This window comes from Oryza glaberrima, chromosome 11 (genome assembly GCF_000147395.1).
Source record: "Oryza glaberrima chromosome 11, OglaRS2, whole genome shotgun sequence".
In the NCBI taxonomy this organism is placed as follows: domain Eukaryota; kingdom Viridiplantae; phylum Streptophyta; class Magnoliopsida; order Poales; family Poaceae; genus Oryza; species Oryza glaberrima.
The window spans coordinates 8,758,474-8,776,955 of NC_068336.1; the positions used below are offsets into that span (position 1 = coordinate 8,758,474).

Genomic DNA, 18,482 nt, shown 5'->3' on the forward strand with positions numbered 1-18,482 from the left:
AGTTTCAGCCGCACAAAACACTTTATGATATTGAAATACATATAGCTAATCTTACACGGTAAGGTAGACTCAAGATAACACTTTATGATATTGAAATACATATAGCTAATCTTACACGGTAAGGTAGACTCAAGATAAGAAGTGTTCCGTTCATTGATAGTGGGACTCAGTCATGTGTCAATCGCTAATAACGTTATCATGCCCTCCAAACCTAGCTACTTGGGGAGATTTTGCATGTTGAATTGTCCTAATACCTCCCAAACCAACTACTGCGGATGTGGTAAACGAGTTGTGTGATATCTGGAATGGATAAGCTTCTTCATCTAAACTTTTTATATCACTGCCATGCATCCATGGCATCATGTAGTTGAACCAACAGACTGGAGCTTTGAACTTTATGTACACATACATTGCCTAAAGAGAGGTGCATGAGTCGATTCGGCTCACTTTTAAAGGGTGCTAGTTATCTCTCTAATTAAGACCCCTAGCCGCGTCAACCAGTGCGGTTCACGGGCTATTATTACTAAGAATTAAAAATTTATAGCCATAGGCAGTTAATAACTTTAACTATGATTTTCTATTAAAATATATAAAAATATGTAAATATTTATATTTACTAAAATACTTTTTAATAATTTTTACCAAAACATTGTTCAAAACGATTAAAATTATGCAACCGGAGAGAATTGTTATTTTATTGAAAGAAAGGACCACACCAGTCACTGGTGGAGAAACCCTTATTAGTCCCGGTTGGTAACTCCCATGTAGTCCCGGTGGTTTGAAAACCGGGACTACCAATCCGGGACTAAAAATCGAGCTGCCCTTTTTTTTTATTTGCATGGCCCTATTGCTGCATGGTTTATATAGAGATATATATATATATATATGTATATATATATACATGTATATATATATATATGTATACATATATACGTATATATATATAAACCCTTTATATATATATATATATGAAAATGGTTCTATACACCTGGGTGTATGTACTCCTGCTCTCATCCAGCGTTCATCAATAGCAGTACCGATCCCGGATGTTAGCGGATGCTATTGTTGAAACCCGTTTTGATTCTCGGTAAAAACAATTCCCGTAATACTTTAATTATCCCATGTTTATCGGATCATGAAAACTGACCGCATATGTCAAATGAGTCCCAGCCATTCGTCTTTCACCGGCACGACGACGACGGCAAAATCTAGGTGGGCATCTCCATCGTCGGTGGCTGGTTTGCTGATCGCCACCACGAGCGGCGTGCCCCTCGTCGTCTCTCCACGACGTGCAGGTTCGTTTGTTTTTAACGTGTTTGTTTTCATTCGGATGATCACCCGATCGCCTGTTCTGATTCCGTGCCGTCTCAGGATATCATGGCCGGGGCAACGAGACATCACGCGCTGGTGACATCGTGGCACTGCTTGTAGCAGAGGCAACGGGAGTTCATCCCAATCGCAGATCAGAGCAGCCCATCCAAGCGGTGGAGAAATTATAAGTTGTGAGGGCAACTCCCAACAATTGTCTTGATGATGGTAAGAACAAGGCTTTCCAGTCCGATATTTCATTTCATATTCATCAATGGCGGCGACGACAACACGGCATCGATCGATTTGCGAAGCCTATGCATCACGGCATCAGTGGCGGCGACGGCACCGCCGCAGCAATCGAAGGAGCAGAGAGGCGGCTGCACCACAGTGCGCCGCTACGACTCCTCGCTACCGATGTGGAAGAAGAATGTTGAAGCTCCTAATTAACTAGTTCTTTGCTTCATACAGATGCATGATAAATACACCATGGATGGTGGCCAACACCGGGCAGTATTTGCATAGTTGCATCGATTAGCTGATGTAGATGCAGAAAATGTGGATTTGGCAGTATGAAAATTCTGTCCAAAGCAGCTTGTGCAGGTCGAGAATTGGGTGAACTGTACATTCATTTTTTCTTCTTTTTCAGAATGGCTAAATATGTATGAATCCATATACTGCCTGCATTATTGCAAGTTCTCTTGTGATCAGACTATGCTTCAATTTAATCTAAATCGAGGAAAGAACTTTCTATTCTTTAAAATTTCATGTTCACACCTGAAATCAGAAAATATAATGTGTGGAAGAAATTAAATAGTATATCAGTACACTCATTGAAAGAAGAGTAGTACAAACTTGTTTAGAAAAGAACTCGGGCTATACTCGTTCCAAGAAATTAAATCTAGTATATACTCAGTTCCAGGAAAAAAAACAGTAAGTATATCAGTACTCATTGAAATAACAGTAGTATATACTGATACTCACCTAAAAAAATATACTGATTCTAACATAAAAAAGGTACTACTTACTTATAAAAGGGTATATACTGCTCTACTAATTTAAAAGTACATACCGCTACTAATTGTAGAAAAGGTATATACCGCTTCTAACTTAAAAAAGTATATACTGCTCTACTAATTCAAAACGGTATATACCATTACTAACTTAAAAAAGTATATACTTAAATTAAAAAAAGGTACATACTGTACCTAAAAGAAATTAAGTACGTACATACCGGATATTACAATAAAAAGGCATATACTCTAGCAAACAAAAATCTAGAACATGCTAGATCATAAAAAAACAATATATACTAGATCCTGAAAAAGAAAAAGTAGATACTCCTTCAACCTTGGTTCTCGTACGTACATACCGAAATGCATGGATGAATTATTGACTAGATACGGATGCACATCAGCTGATTTATGGGCCTTCGTTGCCCATGCATGCGGGAAAAATATTTTGATTTTTGTTTTTCAAACTAGCTCATCGGTTAGCTATTGGATAATCCACTAGGGGTGAGGGAGTACATACACCTCGGTATATAGAAGAGTCATCCTATATAGGATACTCCTCTATAAACATATATATGCATACTCCTCACTCATTACCCCCACCGCCACCAACCAGCCTTGCTGGCTGGTCAGAAGACATCAACGCGACCGGTTAGTCCCCTCGGAGCTAGGGTTTGCTACAGCATAAATTGTAAAGCAAATCCTAAGCTCAGAAATTTGCAAGATTTTCGTCCTAATTTTATGTCGAGTCATTTAGCAATTCCCTAGTTATATAGAAAACCATGATCTCGTGACAAGTTGATGAATGTTTGTTGGATGCATGGTCAGCAGTAATTTTTACTACAAATTATAAGGTGGCTTTATCTCAGCCCTATAAATATATATATATGGAATGACAGATATTTCGCCAACTCCACCTGGCATTTTGTCGTTGCTACTACACTGGGTGTTCGACGTAGTGAAAGATATAGCTTGGCATCGATATGACACCAAAGGTGACTGTGTGATCAGTACTAGTAGGATGCAAGCTGCACGGTATCCTGTGTGCAGGGCTGTTAGATCTTTGTCATGGGTGAGAAGAAGCCATGGCCATGCAGGGAGACAGTTTGGCCTCTCTATGAGAACATTACCCAATCATGATAGAAGTTTGATACAAATTAACCATCAGTTTGTCAGACAGTCCCGGTACCTCCCAAGTCTACCATTGCACGCATGTGCTAATAATAAGAGTTGTCTAGAACTAAGTAGTGAATACGCATTTTCTTTGGAACTTAATTTATGTATCATTCTACACACATGGAGCTTTGGATTTTATATAACCAGGCGTTGTGCAAACAGCGCTGGGCAATGAATTGATCAGCTATATAATGTGACTTACGGTGCCATCGTTTGGCTTATTCAGCCAAATGGTATATTTGCAAACGAAAAATAAATTTTAAATAAAACTTTTATATGCGTGTTCTTAGTGATTTAAAGGCAAAAACTAAAAAATAAAATACGGTGAAAAAACCCCAAAATCAACTCGAAATTTAAGATTGAAAATTCAAAATTTGGCTTATCAGCATAAATATAAGCGAAAAGATGAAGAATTTAATCTCTTATATCTCTTTGCACTATAGCTGATTTCCAACCAGCGCCTATTGGTCAGCACCAATAAAAAAAACTGACACCTATACCAAAAATAGAACCGGCACCTTTAGCTTTACTCAAGCAAAATAAAAAAGAGCGAGCCGGCTCGAATCGAGCCGAACTCACCACCCACACTCCACCGTCGTTCCTCCTCGAGCCCATCACTACTCCCCTTCATCACCGTCTCTCGGATCCGAGATGAACTCCAACAACAAACTAGTATATTCAGAATATACAAGAACTGGCTCACCAAAAACTAGCTAATAGTACAAATCATTAAGAACTCATGGTTTGGGACTAGAACTCAACAAGAAATCAAAAAGAGAAACTCAAGAACACATGCCGCAGGGGTTTCAAAAAAGAGCACATACCGCCAGCCGCCACATCGCCCGCACAACCGCCGTCCTTCTCCATACTCGCCGCCTGCCGCCTCCCCACTAGCTCCCTTGGCACTGGATCTAGCGGAGGGGAGCTCGCCACCTTCCCTCTCGATGGATCTGGCGGAGTGGAGGGTGTGGCCGTCGCCGCCACCTCTGCCAGCCAGCCGCTGGCCGTGGGAGCCCGCCACCTCCCCACTGCCTCCCCTCCCGAGTGCTCGCCACCTCCGCTAGGCAACCATCGGCCGCAGGAGCCCGCCGCCTCCACCGGTGAGAGAGAGCGACGCGAGAGAGAGGGAGGGAGAGCGACGCGAGAATGAGAGATAGGGGAGGGAGAGAGACACGACTACGCGATAGAGACGCGAAAAGGGATGTGTGTGGATAAGGAAGAGTAGATAAGGACGGTATCGGTGGGTGTGATGCGCTGAGCTGCTGATGGCTCAGCTCGTCGGCTCGGCTTAAAGCTATAGAAGCCGATTTTTTAAAAGAACCAGCACCTATAGTATACTATAAGTGCCGGTTTTTTAATTAACCGGCACCTATAATATATGTGCCGGTTTTTTCGTTAGAACCGACACCTATGGTGTTTAAAGGTATCGGTTCTATATTTTTTTCATCACAGGAAGGTGGGAAAATGTCTATAGGTGGCGATTTTAAATAAACCGGCACCTATGAGCCAATCCATATGAGGGTTTTTGTAGTAGTGCGGGTACCGTATATATTTGTGCTTGGGATTTACCCTCAAACATTGCAACATGGTAGCAACTGACAATGTGACAAGCATATAGTCTGTCATAAAACGGTTTGTACTGTGCGTACTATAGCTGCATATATAACTTTCGACTCAAAAAATTAGTTGCTGATTATTGATGCAGCACCAATATGTATGTGCAAATTACAGTACCGGCCTGCCGGTTATCATCAACGTGCATTCGTTACAGCTAACAAACTATTTACCTACAATAGAAGATACTATAATATTAGCATATATACATAAAAAAAAGCTTTCACTGAATATGTGACAAGCTTTCACTCTAAAACTTAAAAATGGTTTGTACTCTGCGTATGACACAATGTAATGATGATGTGGAGTGTTACAACATTTCACATGACAAAACTGGTGCTGAAAAAAAGGTTATCGTTCACAAGGAGTTGCCACTTGCGGTCGAGGTAAGTGAAGAAATTCAGGGCTAGGGAGAGAGTTGTTTCCTTCTTCTGAGTCGGCGCTGATTGTTGCAGGGTAGAAAAGGGAGTGGGCAAAAGGCCTTGGCACTTCTGGAATTTGTGCGAACAAGACCCCTGGTGACCAAAGTTTGGCTTTGGTGATCTCGAGTACGAAACAAGAGCTCTAGGTTGGGTCTATACTGATGTAGAAACCGAGGCTGACCCAGATTCAAATAAGAAACAGAGGATTGTTCCCTCCTGATCAGCGGATCCGGTGGTGACTCCGGAGCAGTCCGGGAAGACGCAATGAGTATCATGTCATAGAACTTTTGGTATCGGACGCGACAATGGGAGAGCTTCGCTGGTTAGTGAAGACGTACAGACCCTATCTCCTCTTCCTCTCAGAGACAACGATGAGGAATGAGAAAACTCGGAGGCTAATGTGGTCCTTGGGCTACACGAGCTCCTTTGCAGTAAGTTGTGATGGCTGCAGTGGTGGTCTTGTTCTATTCTGGTCAGCGGCATATGATGTCTCGATGCATGGCTACAATCCACATTGTATCGATGTTGTAGTTTTAGTGGAAGGGTCAGATCCATGGCGCGTGACCTTTGTTTATGAACCAAGAAGTGTGTTCCGGCATGTTTTCTAGTATCCTTTTATGTCTCCACAGTCAGTGGAGGGTGCTTTGGTTGTGTTGTGGGGACTTTAATGAGGTCCTATGTCTTGATGAACACATGGGAGCCCAAGCTAGGGCGGAAACCTAGATGGAACAATTTAGAAACTGTATAGATGAGTGTGGTTTAATCTACCTTAATTTTATTGGTCCAAAATTTACTTAAAACAAACAAACAGGATACTCAGTGCAATCTTAAGGTTAGCCTTGATCTTTCACTGAACAATGCTGACTTCTTTTGGTCAAAAAAAAAAACAATGGGGACTTCTCCCACCTTTTCAAGGACTACCAAGTGGAGAATGTGATCACCACTTCCTCTCACCATTTTGCCATCTCCATAGTCACCAATGGGAATAATGTCCAAAGGCCGGAATAGCACCCCAGTTCAGTATAGGTTCCGGTTTGAGGCCTCCTGGCTTTGAGCGGACAGCAACAAAAGGAAAATGCGTGGGCAGAAGGAAAATACAACTCTCTTCCTCTACAGGCAACATGCAAAAACCTGCAGCTTCATGCGCCAACTGATATATCTCGCTATGTCCTATATATGCTAGTCAGAGTGTATCCACCCTGAGTAGGATCATATATATATATCCAGTATCCAATACATTCTCTCTATACCTAGGTTTTGCTACACTAAAATCCTACACGAGTTGAGGCACAGTACAATAGCTAGACTTCTTAGAACGAACATCAACAACACTGATCGAGAGATATCTTGTTCCGCTATTTAATTAGCACTTACATATATCCTAGGCTCCTGGCAAACATCTTTCCATGTCATGATTCTGAAATTTTTAATCCATGGAAGTTAAGCCATAAGAAAAATTTATGGAGTAGCATAGCCACTACGTACTTGAGAACGAGCGGTATTAGGAAAACAAGTAACACCACCTGCAATTGTAACGTCCTTTTATTGGTGCGTCCCCCTTGCACCTAGTCATGATACCCACAAAATAATCATTATGCCAGAGCCACATTTATATGTAACTATTTGGACTAATTGAGCAACCAACCCTCTCCGACACGGATGGCCTAGAGGGAGAGACTAAATTCCACCAAACACTGTATCCTAGAACAGAGAGCCTGAAGCCTCCTGTTGCATTGCATGAAATGAAGATATTAGGCTTTCTCTGCTGGATGTAGCTTGGGAGAACTTGTGTACATTGTAGACGCACATACGCACACACACCACTATACATGTACGCACCACCACACTCACACCCTGTGGATGTGTCCCCTAACACATGCTCTAAGAGACGAAAACAAACGATATATGTCTGATCTTACTAAAATCCTGTTGAAAGACCACCTACATATGTGTAATATTTTTGGGCATTAGGACTTCAACCCTGGTGGTGTGGTGCTATTAAATGCCGGCAATACATCGTGAGAAGGTTAAAAAATGTTAAGAGGAGATATGTATGATTAAGTTATTGAGATAATAAGGAAATTGGTTGATAGTATTTCTAACATGCATGTTCTGATGTTCAATTTGCTGACCATGCATATTTTTTTCATCCACAAACAACGAACATGCAAATTAAACAAAAAGCTTCAATTTAGTATTTTATTAAGTGTGTACACGCTTCAAATTATTTGCTTTTTTTTGTCGCATATCTGATCATTTGATGATGTCATCGCTTATGTTGGACATGCCTACATACAGGTAAGCCATGCCTGAAATTACAGCTGGCTTTAAAGCTTACCTGTTTCTAGTACAGGAAAGTAGGTCCAAGGAAAAAATAAAAAAGTACACGAACAGTGCCCAGGCAGGACATATCGAACAGACAAAGTTCGATAGGGTCTCGGCTATAGTGCCCTGCCTGACATATCGAACAGGCAATGTTCGATACGTTCTGAACCAGTGTTTTTTCTTTTTTTAAAAAATATTTTATCACCTGTCGAACTGTGGTTGTTCGATAGGTGCGCTGTCGAACCAAGGATGTTCGATAGGGTGCTAAAGTTGCGATTTCGCTTAACCGATATATATTTTTGCAATTTTCCATTAAAATCGTATTATTTATAGAAAAAGTTTTGAAAGAAATTGACTTGCTAGGATAGACTTCTTTACCAATAATGGAATGATCTGCCGTTGAGAACATAAAAAAACAAAAAATCTAAACCATTCAAATATTCGTTATGAATTGATTTGACCGAAATATAATGTTTGAGAAAAAAAGCATCAAAAGCATGAGTGTATCTGGATACTGGAGTCATTGAGATGCAGAGGGAGGGTAGTGATGACCGTGTGTGTGACGGTCATTGAGTAATAAGCATCAATTTTTTTTGTACTGGCCAGTCCAAGTCGAAGACACGTTGGTATCATCTCCACCCACAGAACGAGATACCTGGAACTATAAAACGATCTTCCTCTCCCATATCTCCTATTTCTGTGTGGAACAGCACGCAATATTCTAATTTCTACACACAACAAACCTTTCGCATGTCTTGTATTTCTATGTGGACAACACGCAATATTCTACACACAGCATCTCTTTTTGCACTGCGAACTCATGGGATGAAGCGCATAGACTTCTTTCCCGATGCCTAGCATTCCAATCAGATAATAGGAACCAAGCTTTGGTCAAGCGTGTGGTCTTCTTCAATTTCCTCGGCAGCGCTTGTCGGCAGCAATGTGCGGTGTAGAGGAAAAAGAGTCGAATGAATGGTTCTAATTTGTGCCTGTTAGAGCATGCAGGGGTGCATATATAAGGTTGCGTTTGGTTAGGAGGAGTTTTTAACGAGCGAATCAATAGTAGTTGAGAGGGAAGATGCTAGTATTTTGTTTGCAAGTAGACATGAAATTTTCAATGCGATGGGGATCGATAATCAAGAGAGGAACTCTAAGTAGTACTGTAATAGAACTTAAATCTCACCATAAAAATTGATACTTCCTCCGTTCTAAAATAAGTACAGTTTGAACTAGATAGCAGCACTTATTTAGTGACGGATACACTTTCTTGTGAAACAACAATGCTATTTTAGACTGTAGGAAGAAGATTGCATCCGTTCCTTGTTGTATATGATGAAGTAAACTTCCGGTTGCTGCATCTATGAGATAAAATATTAATAACCATTCTTCCCTAATTCTCAAGTAGGGGTGGGCATTCAGTAAGACCGAACCTACTGGTTTGGCTCTTTGGTTTTTCCAAAGTTTTGGTTATTTCTAGAAAATTACAAGACTGGAAATTTTCAGTCTTGGTTAGTTTGGTTCAATTTCTGTTACGGGTAACAATGTACAAGTTAACACATAAAAACAAATACAAGAATAGAGACCATATTGAAAACAAATCACATAATCAGTTTACACAGTAAAGAGATAAAAGAGCTGAGAGTTACTAGACAACAAGTACGGATAAACCACCGCCCCAGCCCGAGAGCGATCAACCGCTTGGCTCTCCATCGCTCGAAGACAAAAGAACAAGTCTACTTAATTTAAGGGAAAAATAACAAGCTCTACCACAAAACATCAAATACAAGTTGGCAAATAGGTGCCAGAGTTGGTAAAAATGGCAGCTATAGTGCTTTTCCCACCCACACACCCGTCAACCCACCAAAATCTCAAGAATCAGTATCTTCCTCTTCATATAGGTGCCGGTGTTTAAATAGATATTGAATATCTAACTAGTAAAAAATAATGTGGTAATTTGCAGTTACAACTTGTTGATTAAACCTTCCAACGATCTAAATTTTATAAATAAACTAAATGCTAATATATAATATGCTATCTTTTGGAAAAAGAATATCGCTGTGAGTGTTTTCGAAACCATGGCATCATTTGTGCACCTTTCTGCATGTGTAGCTACAACGCAACACAACATCAATTCTCCACTCGCCAATGCGCCACCAAGATTCAGTATTATGTGATGATGTCCCCCTCTTTAATTAAAGTTTACTTACTCATTTACTCCATTGCCAAGAGCTAACTGATATATCTCTCACTCGTCTATTCATACTAATTATATGCAAGTGAGAAAGTGAGTATCAAACCTCTGTGGGATCATATATAATCGGCATCCCATGCATTAAAATACCACAGGAGCTGAGGCATGGTTCCAGAGGTTTTTACGAGGAACATCAGCAATACCGATAGAGACATATGTTGTTTCATTATCTAAACAGAACTTATATATATTAGCGAATATCTTTCCATATCAGGATCTTGAAATTTTTAATCCACAAAAGTTAAACCGTACAAAAAAATATCTAGAGTAGCATAACCACTACGTACTTTGGAATGAGAGGTATTAGGAAAACAATAGTAATGTCCTTCTATTGGTGTGTGCCCCTTGCACCTACTCCGATAACGGTGAGATAAGCATTATGCCGCCACAATCATCTGTAACTATCTTATCGAATTAAGGAACCAGTTATCTCGGACATTCATGGTGAAGAGGGTTAAGACTTAATTTCACCAATCACCATATCCTAGCTATAAGAGAGGATTTGAACGTGGGTTGAATTACCTCAAACCTATAGTGATTCCTGTTTGACCAAAGGATACAAAGAACGGGACCTTCCGCCTATTGTTGCATTGCATGCTCATCTTTGGATTTCTTTGCTCGATGAAGCTTGGAATAATTTGTCAATACAATGTAGTCTATTGAATCCTCGTGTCGGCATACTTGGCAATAGCATCGAAACCAAGAAAACTGCAAGAAAGAAAATGATATCTACATGATTAACCTATTGAGGTCGATAACAATGAATTTGGCCGATTGCATTGTCAGCTTGCATGTTCTGATTTCCAGTTTAGTGACCATGTATATTTTTTTTAATCCATGAACAAGGAACAAGCAAAATTAGTATTTTATTAAATGGGTAGGCATGCTCTGCTTTGATGAAATACTCTAAGTTGAGAACTTAACAGAAACAAATAAAATCAGAACCATCCAAGTATATAAATATTCATTATCTATTTAATTTGAGCAACTTAAAATGTATGGAAAACAAAAACACCCAAGTATGAATATGGAGTCAAGAACGTACACTGTGAGGTGATTCAGGTTTATCTAGACCTTTTCTTTTTTTTAAAAAAAAACATTACTTCTCTCTGTGTTTACAAAGTACAACAACAGCACTCCTCACGAAAATCTCGATTAAACTCGAAACCCTAACTATTCTCTCAACTCAATGCTCTCTAAAGCGATAATGGGAGGCCATGCCCTCCATCTCTATTTGTACATGAGGTAGGCTGCCTAAAGCCACAAAGCAAACTCATACAGGAAGTGCTAATCCACCTAGAAAACCTTCGTGTACAAGAAACCAACTTTACAAACTCTAATCATATCAAATTTGGACTCCTTCCAAATTCGACTCTGCATCCCATACGCACACAATATCTCCATTGTATGCCATATGGAATCTTCACCAACCACGTGCATTAATCTTTAGCCTAAATATCTCCGTTCGGACGTTACCTTATCTCCAAGTTGACTCCCGATCCATCACTGGCAACACTCTCCAGAGACATCAAGACACCTACATATGAATCAAACAAAGAAACCATATTCCAAGACCAAACTATCTCTAACTTGACTCATTGTTAGCAAACAACAGTATTACATACGCATAGTATCCATCTAGAAGCCATAAACATGAAACATCCACGGATATCCAACGAAACATCCCAAAACCGAAACCGACACAGAATCGGCCGGTCAGGACCGGCCCGACCGTTCTCATACCTCCGGTTTGACCGGCAACACCTGCCCGGTCTGACCAGACCCAGCAAAATAGCAGTACATTTATATCACCTAAAAATCCAATCATCTCCAAAACCACTTCGCCGAAAATCTCTAAATATCAAAACCAATAATCTCAGATGCCAATTATTTATCACAAAATAAGAATCAAACACACTTTGATTTTACGCTTATTACAATTTTTTTGGGCATTTCTTACTCTTCTTTACATCCCATTGTTTAAAGTAATGTAAGTTATAAGCTAACTATATATAATAATCAACCATGCGAGGATGATTATTCAGAGCTGGGAGAGAGGGATCGATGGTTGAGCATTGCAATAAGAATGTGGTGCATCAGCCATGCACAACTGCGTTCCTATACAGGCCATATCATCATCTCTCACTGATTGTTGCATGTAGTCACTATTATGTCAGCAAGCAAGGGAACAAAAGCATAACCTTTTTCTTGATCCCTACCATTCCAATCACATTGTACCATGGTTGCTCATGCATCTAGGTTTTTTCGCCATACCCTTAAAGATGTGGCATAGAGCCATAGAGGAAAGATGCAGACGCACATGTTAGGCTTTTTCTCTGTATGCATATATGAACTCATGAGAGTTACTGCATATGAAATCATTATTCTCCAATTCTCCTCACGAACTTTAAAGACTCGTAGCTACTCCATTCGTTTCATATTATAAATAAGTTAATTTAAATATTTTTTGTAATCAAACTTTTTAATTTTAACCAAATTTATGGAAAGACATAGCAACAGTTACAACATAAAACAACCATATTATCGTAATGTATTAAATGTTAGTTTTGATTAAATTAATTTGGTGTTTAGAAGAGTTTTTTATAGAAGGAACATCAACAACACCTACTGAGAGGCACTTGTTCCATCATTTAGCCCCAAAAATGTGTGCATTGGAGAGCTTAAGCTACCTCAGAATGGGTGCACTACGCTGGATCACGTCATCTCTGACGGGCTCATACCCTTTCCTGTGACAGGTTAAGCGCTGGTCATAGATCAGTGGTCACTGATGCCTCTGAGTCACTTGTGATAGGTAAAGACTCGTCAGAGGTAAGAGTTACCTTTGACGGACTACAACTAAAATCTGTCACAGGTAACCTTCACATGTGACGGGTAAATGTTTTAACTCGTTGATGGTGATCCTTATATGTGAGGGGTCAGAATTGGGACCCATCACAAACCACAAAAAATGGGGTAAAAAAATAAAATATTATAAGCCTAGCTAGTCACAGACCTTCATTAGGCATTCACAAATCACAAAAATAATCACATTCGCACTCATTTGTACGCAAAACACAATCACAAAAATCATCACAATCACTTTCATCTTGCCAAAGAACAAAATCACTTCACATTGACAATCATTTGCGCACAAAACAAAATCACAAAAATCATCACAATCATATTCATTTGGGCACAGAACAGAAATGATCAACTCCATCTAGCAGCAATGGATCTGAGGGGAAGGGATCTGGCAGCGGAGCTCAATCTGGAATTCACCACCGCCAGATCCCGCGGTTGGGACTCGGATCCGCCCACGAGCTCTAGATTCGACCGGCGCCTGCAAGCTCCAAAAGGGATCTAGCGAAGACTTGCCATCAATATGAAATGCATCACAAAATTAATGAGAATAAAACGGAGACTTGCCATTGATGATTGTTGGCGACTGTTAATGACAAATTTTATGCCGCCAATACCTGCATAAATCAAGCAAAATAAGACATCCAACATAGGGATAGGGTTTACTTCTGACATATTCCATGAGTGTTGGTGAATATTTTGATGCAGGTAATAAACCATCAAATTGGACCAAAAACAGACTCAAAGTGGAGGAAAATTCCTATTCATACAAAGAGTGGGCTAAGATTACTTTAGAAATACTTCAATTGGTCTTTCCACTCGAAGAATTGGATAGAAGAAGCAGAGAAGGAGCACCAAGCCAAGGCTTGGGCTTGTTGGGCCAGGCCTGGGTTCGGCCGAACCACCCCAGCGACAGTCTTATCCAGGTTTTGGTATGGACGGCCTGGATGAGCTCTTGATGGCACTTGAAGGGCAAAAAGGACAATTCGCATAGTTGTAACCGTCACACCTATCCTATATAAGGACCTCACCTCTTCACTTCATTCACACACTCCAAGCTTGAGCTGAATTATAAGAGGCTATATTGTACTATATTGTATACTAGAATAGGAAGTGAATAGAGTAGAAGAAGTCGGAGGAATTCCGGAGTTATCGGTAATCCACTCCCTGTTTCTTTCTGCTCTGTTAATTACTCTAATTATAATAGAATTATCTTTTGAGTAATTTAGTTTTGCTCGGTGAGAATTATCTCTTGGTTAGTTCATATTCAGAGTACGGGATCATCACTTACTATAATCAGCTAAAATATAGTGATTTATTTTGGTGTGTAGCTAGCATTAAAGTAAGTAATTAATCTGCTTAGGCGCGGTGTCTAGGTAGATAATTTCCGGTGTTTGCTCCACATCCCACAGTAGGTGTGAGGTGGGTGTAGAGATGGTGACAGCCCTCGAGACACTGAAGTCCTCCATGTCCAGGTGCACAGTAGAACGATATCTGGGAGCTGCAAGCTGGCCAGTGCCCGAAGTACCTCATTAGGTTCTTCACCGGTGAAACCTCTCTATCCTTTGCCTATCTATAGCTTCATGTCCTTGGATGAATCTGAACTGGAGTTGGCACGCATGTTCCCTGTGGAAATCGATACCTGAGAATACTCTCGGGTGAAGTGCTACATCGGTATATTCCGTGCGCTTGCGGATTTATCTGTGATCATAAGAAATACGAACAATGTCGCTTGAGCAGATTTGGAGGTGGTGGCTGCCGGTGACCTTGGGGCAGAGGGCGAAGGAGGAGGTGGCTGCAGCTTGGGGCCATCCAGATCTAGGTGGTCTCCGACCACCTTGAGACCAGATCTGGCACCAAGGATCTCGGGGTGGCAGAGAGGCGGTGGCCGGCGACCTTGTGATGGAGGGAGAAGGAGGCGGCGATTGGAGCATGGGGTGCGTCCAAATCCTGTGGTCCCCAACCACCTGGAGACCGGATCTGGCGGCAAGGAGCACGTGGTGGCGAAGAGACGGCAACTGGTGACCTTGGGGAGTGCGCAAAGAAGGCGGCGCCCCCGAGATCCTGGAGGCCAGCGGCGAACGAAGGAGATGGCGACGCGGTCATGGCAGGGAGGCCGCGGCAGCCGGCTGTCGGAGGGGAGGGGGCAGCGGCCGGCGGTCAACAGGAAGGTGGAGGAAGAGAGAAGAGAGAATGGAGGAGATGGGAAGCAGACTGGTGGGTGGTGGGCCCCCCGGGGGTATATATAGGGGCGCAACTCAGCTCAAACCGGTTAGGGCTTAAACCCGTCAGAGGTTACTAAACATCACCTCTAATGGGTTGGTAAGTTGCGGCCCGTCACAGGTATCTAGTCACCTGTGATGGGCAGGAAGTAGAATCTGACAGAGGTGTGTTCCTCTGATGGATTCCATTCTCGGCCCGTCACAGGTGACTAGATACCTGTGACGGGCTGCAACCGGATGGCTCACCAATGACGGCATCTCGTAATACCCGTCAAAGGTGATGGTCTTCAGTGACCAGCACTTCAGGCCGTCACAGCTATGCCGTCAGATATGTGAGGATCTGGCGTAGTGTGTTTGAGGAAGATATTGTTTCCAGACTTCTCTTCAGGTTAGCTAATAAGTTTATGAAAAGTTGTTTCTCAAAGATTGTTTCTTTGAGAAACTGAAGGAATTGCTGGTGTGTGGTGAATAAGATTTTTCTTTCGTTCATGTAATGACCATATATGCGAGTTTACACTTTCAACTCATTTTCATATTATTACTAAGTGCATGCTGAATGGTTGTTTCTGGAAGACTGTTTATTGAAGGTTACTGAAACTATACTACCTGTTCTATTTTTTTATGCGGGGGATTGATTCCAAAAATGTGATTGATGGGCATGTTTATCTTTAGAATCTCAATCTGAGATGTGTGTGTGTGTGTGTGTGTGATCTCACTGAATCTGAAATGTGATTGTTGGCCTTTGTTTGCATGCCAGGTGATAATATCTAATAGATGGCCTGGCATTGGACATGCAAAATCTCATTTTCCTTAGCCAGTGGATATCATTGCCAAGCAAACATTATTTTTTTCCTTATCATGTGAATATGTCACCTGGACAGTGATCGTTGATTCACATATACATATACATACATACATACATATATATATATATATATATATATATATATATATATATATATATATATATATATATATATATATATATATATATATATATATATATATATATATATATATATATATATACGAGAGCGTATCCTATGCACACAGGCCCTTGCGTGTACACACCGTGTACACCAACTAAAAATTATCACAAAAAATTCTAGGAAAATTCACATATATACTTTCAATAGTATTATATCTACGTGCAAAGTCGCATCTTCAAATTCATTCTACATAGAGAATAACAAAAAAGATAAAATTCTGACAAAATTGCAACCTTAAAACTGTCAGATTTTTTGTTTTTTTTTGTTACGGCTAAAATATAATGAATTTGACGTTAAGATTTTAACCCTAGGTGTAATACAATTAAAAGTATGTGTATGATTTTTTTCTAGATTTTTTGGTGACATTTTTTAGTTGGTGTGCACGTGTGTACACGTGAGGGCCTGTGTGCATATGATATGTTGCCATATATATACACACATATATATATATATATATCCATACGTATATATATATATGCATATGTATATGTATAAATACATATATTATAAATTACACATGTATAATTTAAAGCACTTAACATTTTATGTGCATATATATTACCAAAATATATATTTACACTAAAGTAAATGTGTACATCTATAAACATATACATGCATGTATAGTACAATTCATTTGCTCGCTAGCTAGCTACGACTTCGACGGCGGCGTTATGTCAGAAGAGGAAGGACTGATGTTATGAATTATCGATCTATCGTAGTAGAATTCACCCTCGGGATTAAGGACTTCTTCGTCGATGATTCCCATCAGTTATTCTTCAACAGCCGTGATAAAATCCTTGTGTGGGAGATTGTCCCTCATGTGAATACGCTATCATTCAAAAAATAATGACTTATCAATATATGAAATTAATAATCAACAAATCGATACGCAATGAAATTTTGAATGGTGTATATATACGTACATCGAGCTCTTGTGTGGTGTAGATTTGGGTTGATAGGCAGTGGGCATACTCGCATACGTAGTAGCCGCACAAGTTAGTTCCCTGGTCCTGCTTTGCACACTACATGAGAAACGACGAGAGATTTAATATAATATACACTTATATTAATTGTAATTAGAGATTTAATTCAATATAATTTTAGAGCATGCATGTACTCACTTGAAAACTTCCGTCCAAGTTTTTCTTTCCATGTCCCACGGACCAATTGACGGAACCGATCCCAAGCCCTACATGTAGTTGCAAGCTATGATTAATTATTATCCGAGATCCGCTTAATAGCAATAGGAAAAATCCCCGCGACTTAGGAATAGATGGCATTATATTACCTGTCTATCAGTTGAAAAACCTCATCAAAAGTCTTCTCCTCTTTATTCATTGAGTCATACACATTGACTCTGCATGCGTCCAAGTCAAAAAGTAACAGGACCCAGTGGAATCTGCAATATGCGAGAGATGATATATGAAAATGTACATATTATATGTATGGGAACGAAATTTGTTCGAACGGCAGTAAAAACTCACTTGGTGTTGTATGGCAATTGTATGAACGTCTTGAAATGCTGCTGCGTCTAGAGATGGACGAGATTGTCCTCTGTGTCTTTCTCGTACTTGTCGATCATTTCGACGTTGATTTTCCAAGGGTCGATGAACCCAGTATCGTAAAACCCCCGCCGTCGGGCGCTTTAAATCTCCATTCTACAACGATAAAAGGAAATTATTATTGTTTACATATATGCAAGGAGCTAATTATTGAACGAAACAAATTAATCGAACTCAACGATACTTACAAAATACATGCGCTCAGAAGAGAGACGTTGAGGGCGTCCAGATGGTATAGTTCGAAGACATCCTTGAATTCGATCCAGAGAACATCTTCTCCTTGCAAGAAGTCGGAGTTTCTGATCCTCACTCTAAACATCTCTCTACCCTTGGTGCAACATCTCTCTACCCTTGGTGCTCATTTCCATGTACCGTTCATGGAACTTGTACATCTGGGTCGGTAGGGACTGAAGCTGCTCAGGCGTGACAAGCGGTTTATCGAGTTCAAACTTGTATGCCACTTCCGCCTTCGAGATTGGTGCGCCTCTAATCAACTGATCCACAGTTAGACCGGCGTCAGAAATGAATTATGTTATGGCAATTTCTTCGCCGGTCACCAACGGCTCGACCTCTTGGTTTGGTTGTTCTCCCAGCTGAGGGACTGGTTTGGACTTCTTGTAATAGGCTTTCATAAGTGTTCGGTCATAGTCCGATAGCTTTAAGGCCTCCTTGTTTGTCATGGACATTTTAATGAAGAAGTTCTTCACACTCGGGTCAACAGGTATCTTCTTTTCAGGACTC

At 40.5% G+C, this 18,482-nt stretch overlaps 1 long non-coding RNA gene across 1 annotated transcript; it reads left to right on the forward strand.

The window, feature by feature from the left end:
* The first annotated feature begins 1,159 nt into the window (after positions 1–1,159).
* Positions 1,160–2,018, forward strand: LOC127755545 (uncharacterized). Its single transcript, XR_008013040.1, has 2 exons — positions 1,160–1,295; positions 1,372–2,018. It is a non-coding gene; the product is annotated as an uncharacterized LOC127755545 (long non-coding RNA).
* The last annotated feature ends 16,464 nt before the right edge of the window (positions 2,019–18,482 follow it).